A 21782-nucleotide genomic window follows, 5' to 3' on the forward strand; every position below is an offset into this window, starting at 1 on the left:
CTGCAGTCAATTAACTCTGAAGTTACAAAAGCATAATATTGCCTTCCTTTGTGTATACAAAGCTGAAGGCTGGGGGCATGGCCATCCCAATCCTCCCAGCACAATCTTCCCAACCTGGGACTGCACTGGTCCTTGTTCAGGAGCAAAAAAGGGTATTTTTTCTAAAGTAAACTGTAGAGGATAGAAAGGAAATAGAAAGTCAACATTTTATTTACAAATACAAAATCCAGAGATCTTTGAAGAATCTGACTTTACAGTTCACAGGTTGTGGTTATGGGAAATGGGTGAATAATGTATAGGGGAAGCAGAGCACAGGGAATTTAAAGATGAATACTAAGGAAATGGGAGTGATTGGGATGGGTATTACTCAGTTAGCCTCAGCACCTTGTAGCAGAGGAGAAATGATGAACCAACATTAAACCTAAATTGTTTAGAACTAGAATCCAAACAGGGTAGAAGGTTTTGTTTTTTTAAGCAAGAAAGTTTTGGTTTTCCAGGAGTCAGGACATTTGCTCAGAAATCTCACTGGGTGTGGTAGGAGTATATTTACTTAGGACTTGAGCCATAGTACAGTGAGTACGAACTTAACCATCCAAGCAATCAACCCAAATTCTATCCCCTGCATCCCATAATGTCTGTACCAGTGTGATTCCTGCATGTAGAGCTAAGAGTAAGCACTGAATCTGCCGGTTGTGGCCCCAAAACAAAAATCACACAAAGTCACAGTTATATATACACATATATATGCACAAACAATGGTGAAAGAACAATAGGGATTCAGGAGAAACTGTGAGTTTCTGTAGCAGGGATAGATCAAAAATAGGGGATTTTTTTTCTTTTTTGGGTCACACCTGGCAATGCACAGGGATTACTCTTGGCTTTGCATCGAGGAGTGCTCAGGGGACCATACGGGATGCTGGGAATTGAACCTGGGTTTGTCGCGTGCAAGGCAAATACACTACCCGCTGTGCTGTCTCTCCAGCCCCAGGGATAGGGAAGTTTTAAGGACCAGAAATTTGAGTCTTTTAATATTTCACTCTCAAATTTGTCTTTGTACATCATTTTTCCCCCCTTCAGTGGAATTTGCCTTTTTCCTTGTTATTTTTTTTTCACCGCAGCCTACAGTGCTCAGTGTTTACTCTTGTCTCTGAGCTCAGGGATCATTTGACAGGAGTCAGGGTAACACTCTGTGTTTAGATATCATTGGTTTGATGTTAGGTGACAATGCAGGATCAGGGGACTTCTCTTTACCCCCAGGCCCCCAGTGTGTGACTGACCAGTCCAGCATTTGCCTCTCCACTCCTTTATTCGAGTCCATCCCACTTGCACCACAGATTCACCTGGGTGGCAAAAAGGTTCTCAGTGCATAGACTCTGGCTCTTTAAGGCACCTTATGGAAACGGAAGTGATGTCATAAGTGATGTCATAAATGTCATAGTTCATTTTCCATCCCTGACACAGACACTGGGGCTGTTGCTCACTTGGCAAAGGAAAAGTATATTTGCGTCCCATCCTGGAAGGGGGACTCTGAAGAAGGATTTAGTTGCAGGACTCGAGCAACCTCCTGTGAGCATCCTGCGCCTTCCCATTTCTACACTCTGAGCCGAGGGGCCGAGCCAAATTGGGGGGTACTTTTGTGCTGTTTTTTCACTTATTCGCCAACATCCAAGTGGATTTTGAGGTGTGATGGAGGTTGTAGGTGGATGCAGAGCTTTGGGGGTGCAGTGGGGGTTGTGACAGGAGTGACAGTTGTGAGTTCGTGATTCTGGCGTGCCTCTTTCGCCACGATCGTCTTCAGCTCCAGGATGGGGCAACAGTGGTGAATGTGGGAATCATCCGAGGGCTTGGCTGTTCCAACTGTCCCAGCAGTCCCATGTTTGAACCATCGGTCTTAAGCTCGCTTCTGTAGAATCTCCAGTTTTGAGGGGCAGAGCTTCAGCCCCTCCACCTAATGGCAGGAGACCTGTTGCTGGTCATCTTCATTGTCTGCCGTGATAGCCACGATCATGCGGGGTATGTGGGGGGGAAGGGGGCCTACAGGTGGCTGAGGTTTGCCAATGAAAATGTATTTGGGGGGCTATTTTTGGTTCTTTATATTTTAGGGGGAGAGAGAGCACATACGCGGAGATGCTCATGAGTTACTCAAGTCTCTAAGCTCAGGTATTATCTCTGGTGCTGCTGGGGGCCATATGGGATACAGAGGATTGATCGGTTCATCTAATCAAGCACCCAGTTTACATTATTGCCTCCTAACCAAAATACCGATGTATCTTTTTCTGGTTCATGAATTTCAGGTCCCTCACATCAAGCTGCAAAGCACCTCTGACTCTTCATCTCTCCCTGAGCAGACAACACCTGCCATTGTGGTAAATACTGAGGTCCCCAGGACAGAGTGCCCAGGTGTATGTCCTTGTCTACCCTGCAAGTGAGTGTGGAAGGTTTGTTCACTCTAAGTCACATGGTGGAGCCACATTCCAGGCTACGGTTCCCACGGGGCAGCACTGCTGCCAGCCTGCAGGGGGGCGCTAGTATTTGGGAGCTCCTGGGCTGAGAGTCGGCCCCTGGAAGGGCCTACAGGGACTTCCCTGTCGGAGTCAGAGAGGAATCCAGGGATCACAGAAGTCTGTCTTTTCCTCCTCTGTAGCCTGGGCCCAGGCTCCTCTCCTGAAGTGCAGCACAGATTCCAACAAAATTTGCATCCCCAGCGGAGACAGGAGCTTCTGCCATTGTCTCCCAGAGGTGGAATTGTGAGGCTGTGCCCAAGGGTGTGGCTAGTCTGAGCTCAGGAGTGGGAGGAGGTGCTGCTCTCTTGTGCTCACTATTCTTACTTCTCCAATTCTTTGCACGGAGCCTCCTGCTGATCCTCAGAACGACAGTGACAGGAGAAGATGGTGACGCGGCTTCTGATAAGCCGTCCCCAGGTAGTAGTAGATGGATAGAATGACATGAGGTAGTACCAGGAGTGCCCAGGCTTCCAGGGCCATCTATTTGGGTTTCTTTTGGACGGATTCCAAGATGAGACCTCCGATCAGATCGCCCCATTCTGCTGTTTGAAGCTGCTTTTGTGTATGTTTGTTTTGTTTTATTTGGCTTTGGGGCCGACCCAGTGGTGCATGAGGAATACTCAAAGCTCAGTGCTGAATGTTCATTCCTGACAGATCTAGGTGACCAATGGGATGCTGGAGGTCCAAAGGTTTCATCTTGGGTTTTCTGTTTTATTTGGGGTGGCAGAGCAAGAATTCTCGCAATCATTCCTTGTGCTGCACTCTGGCATTGCCCCTGGCAGTACTTGTGGGACCATATGGGATGTTGGGGACCGCCAGTCCTACGTGCTCTCCCCGGAACATCTGTCCTGTTATGCTAACCTGATGCTTTGGTTTCTTTTGCATTGTTTTTGTCATCAGCTGTCCTCTTGACTCTGTGCTCTGGATTCACAACTGACTGGCCTCAGAGCACCCTGGGGTGTGCTGGCCCTGTTTGCACCCTGGCAACTACAGTGACTTGGGCCCCCAGCCTTGCTTTTCTCTTGTTTTGTCCTTCCTACTTTGCAGAGACTACCTGCTCGGTCATATAGTCTTATGTTCACATAATCTTGTGTGTGGATTTCTGGGCATGCGCCAATCCCAATGAGAAAGAGCCAAGGATCTCTGAGGCCAGTAGGATGTTGGGGTCCAGAAACTTCTACCTTCTTTGAGCGGGATTTGGGCCGGTCCTGAGCAGTGAGTTCCTACAGGCACACATGCCATGCACTGCTATGGGTAGTTGTCTATATGGACTCTTGAGTTCTCAATCCTAGTGGTCATGTGCTGTGGGAGTGCAGCGGTGAGCGTGCAGTGGTTTTTGCTACACCCAGGGATAGTCTTTTGGATCGCACAAGTCTGTGTTCAGGTGATCCTCTCTACATTGCTCACTGGACCAGTGGTGCACAAGTTGGTCCTGGGGTTACCAGGAAAGGCAGATACATCCAAGAACCTTCTGTATAACGTCCTCCCACTTTAGCAGAACTAGCTGCCTTATGTGATTTCTGGGGCCCGTCAGTCATAGGTGTGCATGGAGGCTGGTTCATTTGGAGGGGAGAGGCCAAGCAACAATATCGGACCCTGGGTCCTGGCCTCAGAGTAGTGTGAATGAGGCTAAGATAGACTCTGTCTCCCACCCTTCCTGTGTGTTGACTCAGGACACAGTGACCTTCCATGACGTGGCTGTGAACTTCACCCCGGAGGAATGGTCATACCTGGCGACCTCTCAGCAGAAGCTCTACAGGGACGTGATGCTGGAGATCTACCAGCATCTGCAGGCTGTCGGTGAGAGCAGTGTGGAGCCAGCCGTGTCTGAAAAGACCCACATGTGCTCCCTGGGGTTGGGCGGCAGCTGTGTGTCCAACAGTAGCTCTGTGACAGTTTGGGATGTTGGACACCGTGCAGTAGCTGTTCCCTCCCTGGTTTATTTTTAGTGTTCACCTGTGTATACTCAGGGTTTACTCTCAGCTCTGTCCTCAGAAATCATTCTTGTGGGGTAGCAGTACTCTACGGGGTGATTCAGATCAACCCATTTCAACTGTGTCCATGGGAAGATCCCTATCTGCCCAGATATCGCCCAGGTCCCTTTAAATAGTTCCATCCATTGGTGAATCAATTTACTTTGTGTACTACACGAAATTTTGTGTGTTTAATTGGTTTTGCTGTTGTCTTTGTTTGGGGGGCACAGTCCACAATTCTCCTGGCTCTCTGCTAACGGATGACTCCTAAGAGTGCTCAGGGGCCATGGTGTACTGTGGACTTGGCAACTTAAAATGTTGGTGCCTCACCATAGGGGATTTGCTATCTCGTCTCTCAACACATTAGTCGCTGCCCTATTTCAGTGCTTGGATTTACTTCTAATGGTTCTTGTGAGACTTCTGCAGGACTTAGGGTTTGCTCCTGAACTCTGCACTCAGGAATCACTCCTGGCTGGCATGAGGGACCCTACATGATATCAGGTATTGCAACTGGATTGGCCGTGAGAAACTCCTGCAGTGCTCACTTTCTGGATACATTTTTTAGCTTAAAACATAAGGGTCTTTTGCCACGCTTAGCCATTTCCATATTTATTATGCACTTAGTTTTACTGAAATCTGTGATGAGTTCATGAGGGGCTCAGGAAACTCCATGTGCTGCTGGGCCTAGAAAGACAGTACAAGGAGGAAAGTGATATTTTTGCAAGCGGCACACGTGGGTTAAATCCCCGGCATCCCATATCATCCCCGAGCACCAGCAGCAGTAATTTCTGAATACAGAGTCAGGAGTCACCTCTGGTCATTGCCAGGTGAGACCCCAAACAAGACAAAAACCAACAACATACTGAGCTGATCAGCCCCTTGTCGGCCATACACAAGGCCATGTCTAGAGTATTTGTGGTATTTTCCTGGGTCTTACCTCTCGAATAACTAGAAATATGTGGCATTTTGGAAATGGACATTCTGTTTATGCCTTTCAGATATTTGCACATTTATATCAGGAAAACATGGGTATTTACATTTCACGTTTTCCTGTCACTTATCCATGTCTCTGTCTCTGTCGGGGCAGGGCACTCTGGGATGAAGCCTGCGGTGATCTCCTGGCTGGAAGGAGGAGCCCTGAGGTCAGGGAGGAGAGGCGTGTGTGTGGGTGAGTGTCTGAGGGCCCTTCCTGGCTCAGGCCCTGTGCAGTGTATGGGTGCCCTGAGCATGTATGAAACACGTTGCTGAGACCGGGGCCTTGGTCTCCTGGATCCTTGGGTCTGTGACGCACTAACGCTGCTCTTCATTCCCCTGGACTGTCAGTTACAGAATGATCCTATAATTTGCTTCCATGGTTTTCAAATAAATAAGACCATAATAGTATGGATGTGAATGATAGTACATCAGGGAGTGCCTTGCAATTCCTGAAGGTGACCTGTTCAATAATTTGTTCAATAACCTGGTTCCCCGAACATTATTAGGTCTGCTCAAAAACAAAAACAAAACCTAGTGTAGAATTGCCAAGATACTCACAGTTTTCCACTCTCCGAATCTGTTCTTTAGTGTGGGACTCTTTGGACTTTGAGAACCACAGATATGTACTCTTAACTACATGGCATCATTTTGCTACATTTTTTGACATGTGCTTGAATTGCATGTTTTGTTCAGTTTCAGAAATGAAACCGCGACTTCAGGATTTGACATTACAGCACTTTGATTTGGGAATGGGGTCAGCAAGTATGAGTGAGTTGGTAAGATTCGCTAATTCAGAATAAATATTATTATGCCAGCAGGAGTGGACCAACTGTGTGATTGTTAAGGTGGAAGGCTGGGAGTGGCAGGGAGGAATTCCAAAGCCTGATGCTTGGAGTAGAGGACCCTTAGCTTCACTAGGTGCTGAAATCAACCATGTATAAAAATACTGTGAGTTTTGATTTGCTTGACAGTGGTAGTTGTATAGAAAGCTAATTTGTGCGCCCTGTAGATCGTGCAGTGAGAAATATACTTCCTTTGCACAGGGATGGATGGTCCTTAACCAGCACGCCTTATCGACAGCATAGACCCACAGAACTGATCCTAGATTCTGCATGGTGTGCCCCTCCACCCACTCAACACCCAATAAATAGAAACTACAAAACAGAAAGAACAAAAAACTTCATTGTTCCTGAAAGCCATCACTTTTGGTAAGAGCTTTGCAATGGCCACGTGGTCTGTCTCAGCTGCGTGACGATGCAGCGTTGTCTTCACCCCTGCATCATAGGTTCCACACTGGACTTTAACCAAATCCACATATGTATCTATTTCATTTTCTCTTGAAATGGATGTATCCATTTTCTATAGAAGGAATTATTTCCAGTTGTATTCCTTCATTAATTTAAAGGGGGGGAAGTCACAGAATTTACTGACTCTGCATCCATCAATTTTGTGTGTCCAACTTACAGTAACATGAAGTTACTCTATAGTAAGACAATTCATATATCAGTAATTGCATTTGTTTGGTGCATATGTGTGAAAGCACAACTGAAGGGCTCAGTTTTTTGACAGGAAGACTCAGTGAATAAGTCAATAATTAGAATCCTCTGTTGTTCTGCAGGAAAGCTGCCACCCCGAGTGGAATGTCTCTGATCCTACACTGTATGATAATGTCTCGAGTGAGCAATCCTGCCCTCAGCCCCATGAGGACACCGAGACAGGCGGGATGTCTTCTGAGGGTGAGCAGAATGGCGAGAGCTACCTCACTCTGAAGAAGCCCTTTCCTGGAAAAAGTTCCTTGGAGTGTGTTATTCTCAGTTCAAAGGCACAAATTCTGCTGTGAGTCTGTCACAGCAACATACCCTGAACCACAGTCACCGTGAGCAGAAACCATCAAAGTGTAAGGAATGTTGGGGAGCCTCCCCATGTTCTCAGCACTGTGGTGTTCCCTTAGAAAACCACAGTGGACAGAATCCCCAGAAAAGTCAGCCCCGAGAACAAAGTGTGAGTCAAGTGTTACTCCATCATGACCATATGAATATAAATCCAGGAGCGAAACCTTTTGCATGTGAAAAATGTGGGAAGGCCTTTGATCAATAATCACATCTATTTATCCATAGGAGAATTCATACAGGAGAAAAACCTCATGAATATCAGACATGTGGAAAGGTCTTTATTGAGACCTCGAGTCTTAATACACCTATGAAAACTCATAGTGGAGAGAAGCCTTCTATATGTCAGGAGTGTGATAATGCCTTTACTCGATCCTCAGGCCTCAGTATACATAGAAGTATTCACACTGGAGAGAAACCATATATATGTAAGGAATGTGGAAAGGCCTTTGCTAGAGCCTCAGGCGTCAGTATACATAGGAGAATTCACACTGGAGAGAACCGTATATATGTAAGGAATGTGGGAAGACCTTTGCTGTAGCCTCAAAACTTACTGTACATAGGAGAATTCACACTGGAGAGAAACCGTATATATGTAAGGAATGTGGGAAGTCCTTTCAGAAGCCTCAAGCCTTAGTGTACATAGGAGAATTCACACTGAAGAGAAACTGTATATATGTAAGGAATGTGGGAAGGCCTTTGCTACAGCCTCAAAACTTACTGTACATAGGAGACTTCACATTGGAGAGAAACCTTATATATGTAAGGAATGTGGGAAGTCCTTTGCTGAAGCCTCAAGACTTAGTGTACATAGGAGAAGTCACAGTGGAGAGAAACCGTATATATGTAAGGAATGTGGGAAGGCCTTCGCTGGAGCGTCAACAATTCGTGAACATAGGAAAATTCCACACTGGAGAGAAACTATATATTTGTAAGGAATGTGGAAAGGCCTTTGCTGGAGCATCAAGACTTACGGCACATATGAAATTTCATCTCACAGAGAACCCTCATCAGTGTCAGACATGTGGGAAGGGATTCACACGGTTCTCTTCCCTTACTCTACAGATGAGAATTCATAATGGAGAGAAGCCTTAGATATGTCTGGAGTGCGAAAAGGCCTTTACTTCATCCTCACAATTGACTGTACATAGGAGAATTCACAGTGGAGAGAAACCGTATATATGTAAGGAATGTGGGAAGTCCTTTGCTGAAGCCTCAAGCCTTAGTGTACATAGGAGAATTCACACTGGAGAGAAACTATATATGTAAGGAATGTGGAAGGCCTCTGTATGTCCTCAATACTTAATGTACATAGGAGAATACACACTGGAGAGAAACCGTATACATATAAAAGTGTGGAAAGGCTTTTTGAGAACCTTCAGATGTAGTGTACATATGAACATTTATGCCGGAAAAAAACTTATATATGCGAGGAATATTGTAAGGCCTTCTGCCGTTCTGAATCCTTGCTAAGTACAGGAATATTCACAGTGGAGGGAAACCTTATCAGTGTCAGACTTGTGGGAAGGCCTTCATTTGGTGCTATTCTCTTACTCAGTATGTGAGAATTCGTACTGGAGACCAACTCCATATATGTCAGGAATGTGGAAGGGCTTCATGTACCCCTCAAACCTTAATAAACATAAAAGTTCATACTGGATGATTTGATTCCTTGATAACAGTCTCTAAGGACAGAACAGGACAAATCAATCAATCAAGTTTCCTTTGAACACGATGGTCAAGGATGTTAAAAAAAAGTGCAGTTAAGAGGGAAGTAAGCCTGCCTGCTTGGGACAGGCTTCTCATGTTATTGAAATGTAACTGCTGATTTTCACCCGGGCTCCACCTATGCCAGTATTCTAGTGCTTGGAATTGCTTGTGTGTTAACTTGTAAATAATGGGTCCTGGTGATGAAAATAAGGAGGAATGTTACTGAATAATCAGATACAGAAACACCCCCAGCTCAGAGCTGTCACGGCTCACTATTCTCTTATTGTTTCCAATGCTTCTGGCTTGGCCCTGAGGGGCTGGTTAGCGGGAATTATGGCAGAAATCAACTAAGATGCAGCACTGAATACTTTGAAAATGGAAAAACAGGTAAACCTCCGTTCTTCTGTCTTTCCTGTGTTAGGATTTGGAATGCTTGAACACCCTGAAAATCCCGGTTTGGGAACTTGAACAGCAGGTCACACCAGCTTGTAGGGCGCTTTCACGCTTGTTTTTACTTATTCTGGATATCCAGGCTTTAGGAGATGTGGAGCTTATGAGGGGTGCGTTGGGGGCTGTTTTGTGGTGCAGGTGTCATGGGTGAGGGTGCGTTATCCTGAGGGGCCCTCTAGCCACGATCGCATCCAGGTCAAAGATGGCACTGGAGGGTCGGCACATGGACTTCAGGCCTTGGTGTGAGGAGCCTGCAGAGAGTGGGAGTCTTGGCCATCTCATACCTCCCTACTCGAGACTGCGAAAGACCATGTTTGGAGCCTTTGGACTGGACATAACACTTATCGAAACTCCAGATATGTTCATGGGCAGCCCCCAAAGGAAAGTGACACTTTTGCGGTCGGTCATTTTCATTGGGTTCCGTGCTGGGGTTGGGACTTTGGGGCGTGTTTGGACAAGTGAGAGGTATTTGCCTTAGAAAAATTACTCTTTAGATTAATTTTTTTCTGCTTTTTGGGTTACACCCAGTGTTGCACATGGGGTTACTCCTGGCGTATGCTCTCAGGAATTACTCCTGGTAAAGCTCAGGGGACCATATTGTTGCTGGAATTCAAACCCGGGTTGGTCACGTGCAAGCCAAACGTCCTACCTGCTCTGCTATCACTTCAGCCCCTCTTTGGATTAATTTTAATAGCTTCTTTTATTCAGGGGATTTGGAAGGGATTCTTTGATGCTCAAGGTTTACTTCTGGTTCTTCAGCTCAGGAATTCTGTGGTGCTGCTGGGTTCCTTTGGGATGTGGAAGTTTGACCTGGATCAGCAAGGCAAGCATCCTACTCGCTTTCCAGTAAGTCCAACCCCACTATTGCTGTTTTTTTCCATATATAGAATTTCTACTTCCCGGGTGTATGGGACCACCAGCAGGTCAATCTGTGCCTGTTAGGCGAGTGCGTCAGCAGCCTGATGGCACCGTCAGACTTCCAGATACTCCAAAATTGATGCTGTGCCTTTGACCAGACTCCAAAAACTTTGGACAACGTCTTCCAAGAAAGTAAACAGCCAAAAGTTAGGTATGTGCGAGACACACCAACAAACCATTTCCGGCTCAGCTATATAATTGGAGGCAAGGTCTCTCTGGTTCCTGATGAAACTGCTTAAAGGCTATGATCCCAGAGACTCAGACACAAATCTTGGAACCTAGCTGCTTTTTGCAGACATGCACCCGGTTCCCGCAATGAGCTACCGGTGACAGACCACCACTAGGGGGAAAGGGTGTGTATCTCTGCCTGATCCTACTTGGTGGCTTGGTGGCCACCATCTTCCAGAGGCCATTGGACGGACAGGTTTGGGCCTGCAGTGACAAGACCTGCGTGTCCTCATGGGGTTGGGGTGGGCTCTGCCCTTTCCTCCCCTCCTCAATGAGACCCCGAGTCGCTGCCCATGTATGGACTCTCTGGCTCTTGATCACTCGGCCATGATCCCAGAGTCTGAGAAACAAATCTCGGAACCCAGCGGCTTTTAGCAGAAATGTGTCTGGTCCCCACAGTAGGTTACCAAAGCTGGGTATTTCAGGTGGGAATAGGTTTCGTGCCTGGCGGCTCAGTGGCCGCCATCTCTAATGGCTTCTGGACGGTTAGGTTTGAGACTGCTGTGAGGAGACATGTAGGGCCTAACTGGATGGTGGTGAAGCCGGCCCATTTCTCCGCACCCCAACGAAACCCCGAGTGGTCTGGTGCCTACGATTGACCTCTATGGCTTGTGATCAAGGTGCGTAATGGCCATGATCCCAGCGATTTAGAGACGAATCTCAAAACTCAGCGCATTTTACCAAAAATGTGTCTGGACCCTGCAGTAGGTTACTGTCCCCGGTCCACCCCAGGGGGAATTGGTGCTGTTCCCCCAACTACTCCCACTTGGCGGCTTGGTGGCCTCCATCCTCCAAAGGCCTTTGGAAAATCAGGTTTGGGCCCACACTTACGAAGATACGTGGGGCCTCTCAGGATGGGGTGGAGCCGGCCAATTCCTCCCCACCTCAACAAGAGCCTAAGTGATTCCCACGAACCACCTCTCTGGCTCATGATAAAGCTGTTTAATGGCCATAATCCCAGAGACTCAGGAACAAATCTCGGAACGCAGCAGGTTTTGGCAGAAATCCCTCCAGATTTAGTTGTTAAAATTTCAGAATTCCAAAATCATATGTTATTTATAACCAGCAATCAAAAAAGTATTGTCTACTGTTGCGTTTTCGCCAGATTTGAGTGCTGGGGTAAAATCCCAAATAATAATGGTGGATCTTGTGTCAAAATATTGAATGTAATCAAAGTAGTAAGAAGAATGTGGAAATTATCTGCTCCACAGGTAGGGGAGGCTTTGAAATGGTGGTATACTTGGGTTTTTAGTGGTGGAAAATGGGCATGGTGAAGGGATGGGTGTTTCATTGTATGACCAAAAATTAAACCTGAAAGCTTTGTAATTGCTCTCCCATTTTTCCCGTTTTCTCCCATTTATTTAGAAATGGCCAGAGCAATAGTAGAGCAAGTAGGATGCTTGCCTAGCATGTGGCCAACCCAGGAGTCCTCCGTCCACAACATCTTTGAGTTGCTCATTGGACATTGAGTATCCCCTTCTCATCCCTAGAACATGTGATGTGGGGGTGTGGCATGGGGTAGGGGTGTCTTCTCCCCGGATGTGTTCATTATGGAGAGATCCTGTGCTTTGCTTTCTTGACTTTGTTGTCATTCTTCCTCATCTGTCAGGTACATCGAGTAGTCCATGTGTTTCAAGGCCCTTGTGTTCCCGGCTATAACTAGCCTGACTGTACACCAAAAGGACCGGGTGCCCTTTCTGGACTCCGCTCAGTCAATCTGACACCATGCATATCTTTGTCTTTGGATCATTGCCATGTTTTTTTGAATATGTGAAGAAATTGAGTTTTCTTTTGTTTTGGGCCCTGGGGATGCTCAGCAATTATTCCTGGTGATTCTAGTAAGTTGCTTTTGGCAGTGTTCAAGGGTCAACCCCTGTCAGCCTCATGCAAGGCTAATGCCTACCTGCTGTACGCTTGTACACACCAAAAATTGTTTCATTGTGTGTATGTTAAATTGTGACTGTGAGCCCATAGTGACGTTAATAAGGACCAGAACAGCAGTGCATCACGGTGGGTGCTGGCCTTACAGATGCCGCCTACTTTCAATGTCCAGCATCGCCTATGGTATCCTAAGCATCACTGGGTCTGATTAAAAACAAAACCCAAAAGGATTTTTTGGGGATTGCCAAGCTCCTCCTAGCAACACTTCCCACATATTTTCCCTTTCTGTAGGCTTGCTTGGACTGTGAGAACTATGGAGATGTCCTCCACCTGCTTGGTCATTCTACTGCATTCCATTCAACATTGGACTAATTCTCATTGTGCATATTGGTTGATTTCAGAACTGAAATCACAGGTTCAGGATGTGGCATTACAGCAATTTCTTTAGGAAACAGGGGTATTGCATACAAGTGTGCTGTAAGATTCTCTTGTTGAAACTATTATGCCATTGGATTGCTCAATGGACCGAGCATACGGCTTGAAAGGTGGGGTCCGTCTCCATCCCCACAACCACATCTATGGTCTCAGCATCACAGGAAAAATATCGGAGCCTAATGCTGGAACTCGAGGGTCTTTAACCTCAGTGGGTACTGCAATCTGGAAATTTATTTTATTGTATTGTTTTTTTTTAAGTTTTCATTAAAGTGCCAGTATTTTCAAAGTTTTTTAGTAGTTGTATTTAGGCGTACAATAATTGAACACCAATCCCTGCATCAGCTTCCCTCAACCCGTGTTCCCGTATTCCCTCCTCACCCCAGTCCCCACTCTACCCCCGCCTGTCATCTGGACAAGCACATGAATAGGTTTCAGTGGTCACAGCTTAGATCTCTTGTTTTCAGTTCTGTTGCATCTGTGTTTTGGGTAAATGGCTACACCCCTCACTCGTGTCACTGCCATAAATGAATCCCTAATCCCTGTAAACTTCTGTTTCTCTTCCGCCCCAAATTTCTTTCCTTCTTTGTCCGGCTTCTCTCTAAACACTGGAATCAGGGATGATTGAAGCAGCCCCTTTACAGTACATTTCCATATCCAGTGTTCGGTATTCCACCAATGACTGAACATCATCCTGTTTTTTTTTTTTTTTTTTTGGCTAACTTCAGTCAAGACGGTATCTTCCGGTTCCAACCATGTTGCTGCATGAAAGAAGTAATTCTAAAACCTAAAAAATATATCACTTGATCACTTGATCCCCCTTTATTCATCGATTTATTTGAGTGGGTGCCAGTAACGCCTCCATTCATGCCTGTTGCGTGCTAGTGTAGCCCAATGGCATCTGTTCATTCTAGGAACATGCAGAGCCTCAAACCAATCATTCAGGGTCTAGACAAAGAAGTCTGACCATCTTGTAGATGGACGTCCACACGGTCTTTTGACGTACCGTGGAATCCAGTCAGTAATGGCTCTAGGCCAGCGGTTGTCTGCAAACCTCAGTACGTGTCCAGCCCATCTGATTGTTGATGCCTTGGCAGATGAGACAGTGTCCCTGATTCTTGATCATTGACAGAGATCAGAACTCCAGATTCTATCTCTCATTTGAGTGATGCGTGATATTCCAAGCATAGCTCTTTCGATTCTCTTTGAGAGACCCGAGTAGCGTTCTCATCCTGTTTTCATAGGGCCCAGGTCTCTGAGGCATATGTTAATGCAGGAAGAACAGTGGAAGCGAAGAGATGTGCTTGTAGCTGGAGATTATTTGTCCTCTTAGTTATTTCTTCAACGCTCTTGAAAGCATTCCAAGCCGCTCTCTTCCTCCTGCAAACTCAGGTACCAGGTCAATCATCATGTTGATTTCTCGAACTAGGTTGCATTCAGAGATGGTGGTTCCATTGAGAGCGAATGGAGCGTCAGGAACGAGGCTGTTTCTCATAAACATTGTCTTTGTAGGATTCAGCTGTAGTCCGATCTTTCCACACTCACGGTCGAAGTAGGTCAGCATTTGTGCCTCTTGGCTGATGTCTGGTGTTATTACAACAATGTCATCAGCAAAGTGGAGGTGGTATAGTTGCCGACCATCTATGCTCACTCCCATTCCTTCCCATTCCAGTCGTCGCATGATGTTCTTGAGGGTGGCACTGAAGAGTTTTGGTGAAATGGTATCACCCTGCCGGACCACTCTCTTGACATGGATGAATAGTTCTTTGTAGAATGGTGAGATCCTGGTAGTGAATCTGTAATAGAGCTCACGGAGGATCCTGATGTATTGAGTTTGTAAACCCTGATTGGCTAGGGCTTCTATGACCGCTTCCATCTCAACAGAATCAAAGGCCTTCTTTAAATCAATGAACATTAGACAGAGCGGCATCTTGAACTCCTGAGAAAGCTCAATGAGCTTAGTAATCATGTGGATATGGTAGATGGTACTGAATTCTTTTCAGAACCCGGCTTTTTCACATGGTTGTTCTTCATCTAGTGTTCTGCTAATCCTATTCAGGATGACTCGAGTGAACAGTTTGTAGATGACAGACAATAGGCAGATTGGGCGATAGTTGCCAATGTTCTGGATGTCTCCCTTCTTGTATAGTAGTACAGTCTTGCTGGTTTTCCATTGGTCTGGAACCTTGCATTCAGACAGCGTGGGAAGAGCCGAGCCAGTGTCTTGATGAGTACTGATGGTAAGTTCTTCAGGTGTTCAGGTCTGATCTTGTCTGGGCCAGGTGATCTTTGTTTCTTTACTGACGAGATGGCGTGTTGAACTTCGGAAGGGGGAACATTGGGAACGATATATCCATTGCACGGAATGTGGTATGTGGGCAAGTGGACGTGGCTATTAAAGAGATCTGAGTAGAATTCATAAATAATCTTCTGATTGCCCTTCTGGAAGATGTGATAGATCCATCAGGATGTCGGAGGGCAGTCATCTTGGTCTTGTAGTTGGTGAAGGACAGGCGGGCATTACAAATGCTTTTCCCGGCTTCTGCCGCATCTATCAGCATCAGTGTTCTCCTGTCTTTGAGATCATCCTTGATGGCTTCTCTGCATTGTTTTGCCAGCTCAGACATTCGCTTGCGGTTGCCTGAGGCATGTGCCAAGCCACGTTGGCGAATAAGTTCAAGAGTGTTCGAAGAAAGGCAGTTTTTTTGTGGTTATCTCTCGCGGCCCTGAGAGTCCCAGCAGCAGGAATCCCTGAGCACTGCTGGTGTGACCCTCTCCCCACCTAAGTAAATAGAGCAAGATAACAGAAAACTCATTGATCCTCGAGAGGTATCTGCTTTAGGTGAGATGTTTTCAAAGGTCTGTCTCGGCTGTGTGGGGATGCATCATTGCCTTCGCACGTGTATCCCACTAAGCTATCCTACTAAGCTCCACACTAAGCCACTACCAATCCCAGTCTTGGGCCCCTTTTATTTTCACTCTAAACTGGTTCTTCAATTTTCTGCAGAGGGAGTTTTTTCCATTACTGTCTGTTCTTAGAGTTGGAAAAAAATTACACAGCTATGTGACCTGCTGTCGGTCTATTTTGCTTGTCCATCTTGCTGAAACATTAGGTCGTTGCCTGGAAAATCTATCCACGTGTCAGAATTGCAACCAAGTTGGGTTAATGTTAGAAACCAACCTGCAGGTCTAGAATTTTTATGACGAGAAGACTATCAGGCACAGCACAGTAATTGGAATCCTTCTCTGCTGTTCCTTGGGTAGAAACAGCCCAGGTGGAATTCTTCTGGTCATGCACACTGTGACAAAATCTCGAGTGAGCAGTTATGCCCTCAGCCCCATGAGGATGCCAAGACAGGTAGGATGTCTTCTGTGGGTTACCAGTAGAAAGTGAGCACCCACGCTGCAAACAAGCGCTCCCCTGGGAAAAGATACTCGGAGACTGTTCTGCTAAGTTCATGAACACAAACCGCCCCAGGAGAGAAGCCCCTGGACTGTGGGAGAGGAGCACTGTTTATAGTGAGTCCAGTTATGTATCCCAGAAGATATGAAGACTGGAATCGAACCCAGGTTACCCAATTGAAAGAAAGCTCTCACACTCTTTGGCTCTCCATAAGGCCCCACCATCATGCCAGAGTGCTTCCTGAGTGCAGAGCCAGGAAAACCTCTGCGCGTTGCTGGATTTGTGGCCCCCATACCATGAACAAACCAAATAAAAGCAAAACAGCCTCAGGCCCTTATTGAAGGATTCCCTCCCCCCCAAAATGGACGTTTCTGAGCTGTATCTTGCTGTATCCATGCTGCCTCTTCCTCGTAGAAGAGGGTTAGGTACCCTCAGAACGTGGGGTGATGAAGTGTGGGTTGCCCATAGCAGGAAATATTTCTAAATGGTTTGGTCACAGACATAACAAATTAGCTTCAGATGTTTTTCAGCTCAGACTGTCACTGTCACTGTCCTCCCATTTTTTCATCGAGTTGCTTGAACGGGTCCAGTAACATTGTGAGACGTGTTACTGTGTTTTGCATATCGAATATGTCACGGGTAGCTTGGCAGGCTTTACCATGTGGGCAAGATACTCTCGGTAGCTTGCCGAGAGGGGTGGAGGAATGAAACTCGTGTCGGCCATGAAGGTCGCATGCAAGGCAAACGCCCTTCCTGCTGTGCTATGGTTCAGCCTTGCAAATTTGCCTTGCTGTATCCACGTCAGGTTCAATCCTCTGCACCCATCGTGATTCAGAGGCAAAGCTGGAGCAGCCCCCTGGACTCCCAAGGTGATTCAGCTATGTACACCACAAGATCTGAAGATGGAAATCAAATGCTTGTCACCTGTGTGAAAGACTAGCAACCTCAAGGTTCTCCTAGCACTCCCCTTTGAAGCTCCGCGCTTGATCTTTAATTACCCTATACTTAACACAAAAGCAAACTTAAGGGTGGAAAATTCTTAGAGAAACAGGCATGGAGAGAGACGGAAACGCCCACAACTCCATCTCTTGGCGTTTCAGCATAACTTCCGTAGTCCAAATTTTCCCAAGTTTAAGATTTACAGCCCTTGTCTTTGCTTAAATGGGGTCATTAAGGATCAAGCACTACAGCTTTGTCTGCTGCAATGGCAGCAGATAGGATAGGGCTCTTGCCTCGTATCCACAGGACCCGGGTATATTCATAGGATCCCCATACGGTTCTTCAGTCATATCCGAAGTGTTTCCTGAGTTCAGAGCCAGGAGAAGACCCTGAGCATATCCGGTGTGGCCACAATCATAAAGGAACATACAAAAAAAAAGTAAAACACAGAGCTTCAGTTCCTTGATGAAGAATTCCCTCACCCCGACTTGAGGGTGTCAGAACTGTATATTCTTCCATTCCCCACGTTGGTGTAGAAGATGGTTAGAGTACCCTCGTAATGTGGGATCACGGGGTGTGGGTTGCCCATAAAAGGAAACCTTAAAAGGGCACGGTCACAGGCATCAGAATGTGCGTTCAGAACTTTTTTGTACAGAGAGAAAAGAACAATAAATGTAAGAAAATAACCCTGCCTTGCTCATCAAAGGCTCAGTTCAATTTGCTGCAACCCTCAAGGTTTAGAGACAAAACTAGGGAAACCCACTCGACCCCCGAGGAGATTCAGCTATCCACCCCATAAAGTTCTGAAGGCTGGGATCGAACCCAGATTACTCAAGTGAAAGACAATCTACCGCAGGCTCCCCTAACGCTGCACCTGTGGAATCTGCTTGCTTGATCCTTAATTATCCCATACTGAACACTGAAGATAACCCAAGGGTGGAAAATTCTTAGAGAAATGAGCCTGGAGAGGAACAGAAACGTCCACACCGCCAGCTCGTTGTGTGTCGACGGAAATACCGCTGCCCGACTTTTCCCACGCTTAAGATTTCCAGCCCATTTATCTGCTTCAATGTTAGGTATAAGGTCATTAAGTATCAACCAAGCTGCTTGAGTCGCTGCAGCGGGAGCAGGACGGTTAGTGCTCTTGGCTTGCAGCACAGGCCCCTGGTTCTTTCTCTGGCTCTCCATACAGCCCCACCATCATGCAAGAGTGATTCCTGAATGCAGCGTCAAGAGAACCTCTGTGTGTGGCTGGATTTGTGTCCCCCAAACCATTAACAAACAAAATAAAACCAAAACAGCCTTAATCCCTTATTGCAGGATTCCCTCACCCTAACGTGGCCGTTTCTGAGCTATATCATGCTGCATCCATGCTGCCTCTTCCTTGTCGTAGACGTTAGGGCACCCTCAAAATGTGGGGTGATGGGGTGTGGGTTGCCCATAGCAGGAAATATTTCTCAATGGCTTGGTCACAGACATAGCAAAGTGGCTTCAGAAGGTTTCTAGCTCAGAGAGAAGAGAACAACAACAAAAAAAAAAATAAATGACTTTGTCTTGTTCTTTCCACGTCAAGTTCTAACCTCTGCACCACTCGTGGTGCAGAGACAAAGCGGAGGCAACTCACTCGACCCCCGAGAAGATTCAGTTATGTACCCCACAAGATCTGAAGGCTGGAATCAAACCCAAGTTACTCTAGTGAAAGAAAGCACCTGCGCGGTTCTCGTACAGCAGCACCTGTGGAAGCAGTTTGCTTGATCCTTAATTATACCATACTTATCAATGAAGCGCACCCAAGTTTGGAAAACTCTTAAGAGAAACGTGCCTGTTGAGGAACGGAAACTCCCACAGCGCCATCTTGTGGCGTTTCTGCGGAACTACCGCGGCCTGACTTTTCCCACGCTTAAGACTCCCTGCCCATTTCTTTGCTTCAGTGTTAGGTATAGGGTCATTAAGGATCAAGCAAGCAGTTAGGGCCGCGGGAACAAGAGCAGAGCGGTTAGTGCTCTTGGCTTGCAGTCATAGGCCCCTGGTCCTTTCTTTGGCTCTCCATACAGCCCCACCATCATGCAACAGTGATTCCTGAATGCAGCGTCAGGAGAACCTCTGCGTGTGGCTGAATTATTGTTCCTCAAACCATGAACAAAACAAATGAAACCAAAACAGCCTCAGTCCCGTATTGGAGGATTCTCTGCCCTAAACGTGGGAGTTTCTGAGCTGTATCTTGCTGTATCCCTTACCTCTCTTATTTGTTGAAGAGGGTTGGGGCATCTTCAGAATGTGGGGTGTTGGCACGTGGGACTGACTATCACTGGAAATCTTTCTTAAGAGCTCGGTCATGAACAGAGCAAACAAGCATAACTTTTCTCGTTCAAAGTAAACAGAACAACAACAAAATAATCTCACCCTGCTTGTAGCCAACCAGGTTCAATCCCAGGTACTCAGTGGTCCCCAGAACCCTATAGGCACACACCAAAGCAGCCCCCCCAAAATCCTCGGAGGCAGAGCTATAGTACAGCGTGTAGGATGTTTGCCTTGCATGCAGGCAACGTGGGTTCAATCCCTGGCATCCCATATGGTCACTCAAGTACTGCCAGGAGTAATTTGTGAGTGCAGAGCCTAGAGTAACCCTCAAGCTATGCTCAATGTTACCCAAAAAGCAAAAAAAATCCTTGGCAGAAGTTATGTATTTCGGATTGCTAGGGAAGGAGATTGCCCGGTCTTAGGCTCATTATTCCTGTGTTAATTACAATTCTTCTTAACCTATCTCCAGTCTGTCTGATGACTGTTTCCTTCACCCCAGACATCTGGAGATGTTGGAGTTGAATCTGGCCCCTGCCACCCTCCTCCATGGAGAACAGAAGACATGAGACTTCTCATATGTATAGGAACCCCAAAACTCAGGGTGGAAGATGGCACCCTTAGCAATGTGGAGTGCTGTGATGTGGGGACCTGGGATCTGGAGACCTTTAAACTGAGTTGGTTGGAGACATTATACTGCGGGAAGGCACAGCCTCTCCTGTGTCACCCTGTTCCCTCTCTGGCAGCTGGCTCTGAAGCACTGTCCACTGGGTGTGCCTCCGCAGAGAGAGTGAGTGGGGAGAGCCCCAGGCAGCACGGACACCCAGACACAATTAACCAGTTTATTCTCTGACCCGAGGCCCAGTAACTGGGTGGGGGCAGGGCCGGAAGATGCTGGACTCTCATACCCTCCAGCCCTTGGCGGGTGTAAGCGAGTCGAATCCACCAGAGGTGGCCTCCTCTTAGCACACGGATCCCTCGAGAATGAAGGCAGCACTATTGGGGTCTGGAGCCATCCTCCAACCCCCATCCAACCCCTCCTGATCTGGCTGTATGATTCTTGGGAGTTGGTCGGAAGCAGGGGTGGGGCAGCGTCTGGAGTTGGGCTGAGGTGGGGTTCACACAGCTCTGCCAGGGTGTCCCACATCCTTCTGGGAACCCCAAACCTGCCCTGCCCCTGCAAATGTCTGGGGAAGCCAGGGAATAGTCTCCCTTAAACAGAAGGGAATTCAGTGGTCAACAAGGATGTCTGGAAGCACCAGAATTTTTTTTTTTTTTTTTGCTTTTTGGATCACACCGGCAATGCACAGGAGTTAGTCCTGGTTCATGCACTCAGGAATCACTCCTGGCGGTTCTCAGGAACATATGGGATCCTGGGGATCGAACCTGGGTAAACTGCGTGCAAGGCAAATGCCCTACCCACTGTGCTATTGCTCCAGCCCCAGGAAGCACCAGATTTTTGCGAGTCAGGGCGAGAGGCTGGTTTGGGGTGGCTGTATCAGCTCCAAGCTGGAAGTACTTTGTATGGGGTGCAGAGGTGCTAAACATCCAGCTAAACTTCCGCTGCGCCCCCCAAGGTCAGCTGAATACTGCTCACTGGGGCGCCAACCACATCCACTTAGGAGAACTGTGAATGCCCAAGCAGGAGTTCAGGACCAGCGGGTTGCCAGGGGCAGGCCGGACAGCCCCCTTTCTTCCTCCTGGTTGCACTTGGTTTTGTTTTGCACACCTGGCGGTGCTCAGGGATCACTCCAGGTGTGCCTGGGGGGCACTATGGGGTGCCTGGGATCGAACCCCAATCCACACGTGCAAGGCATCATGGTCTTGATGCAAACTGTTACGACCTAAGTGACAGGACCCCCATGGGGAAGGACAAGCTGAAATATTCCGAGGATTTAGTCTGGGATTTATGGTAAAAGCCTTGCTTGCTCTCAGAGCCCAGAGAACTAAGTGTTGGGATCTTTGTCTCTTACCGTGTTTATCCAAACAACCCATGTATTGATAACTTATACAACCAGAGGGAAAGATAAAAGCAATGTAGATGTCCCTGGGAGACAGTGTCTTCTTAAGTTGATCTCCCCAAGAGAGTTTCCTCTGACAAATGTATATCTATGTACATGACCAATCACACCTATGTCCTTACCTCAATCCCCCTTCAGATGTTCTATAAACATGCTAGCAA

The sequence above is a fragment of the Sorex fumeus genome, unplaced genomic scaffold (assembly GCF_029834395.1).
Source record: "Sorex fumeus unplaced genomic scaffold, SorFum_2.1 ptg000019l, whole genome shotgun sequence".
NCBI classification, from domain to species: domain Eukaryota; kingdom Metazoa; phylum Chordata; class Mammalia; order Eulipotyphla; family Soricidae; genus Sorex; species Sorex fumeus.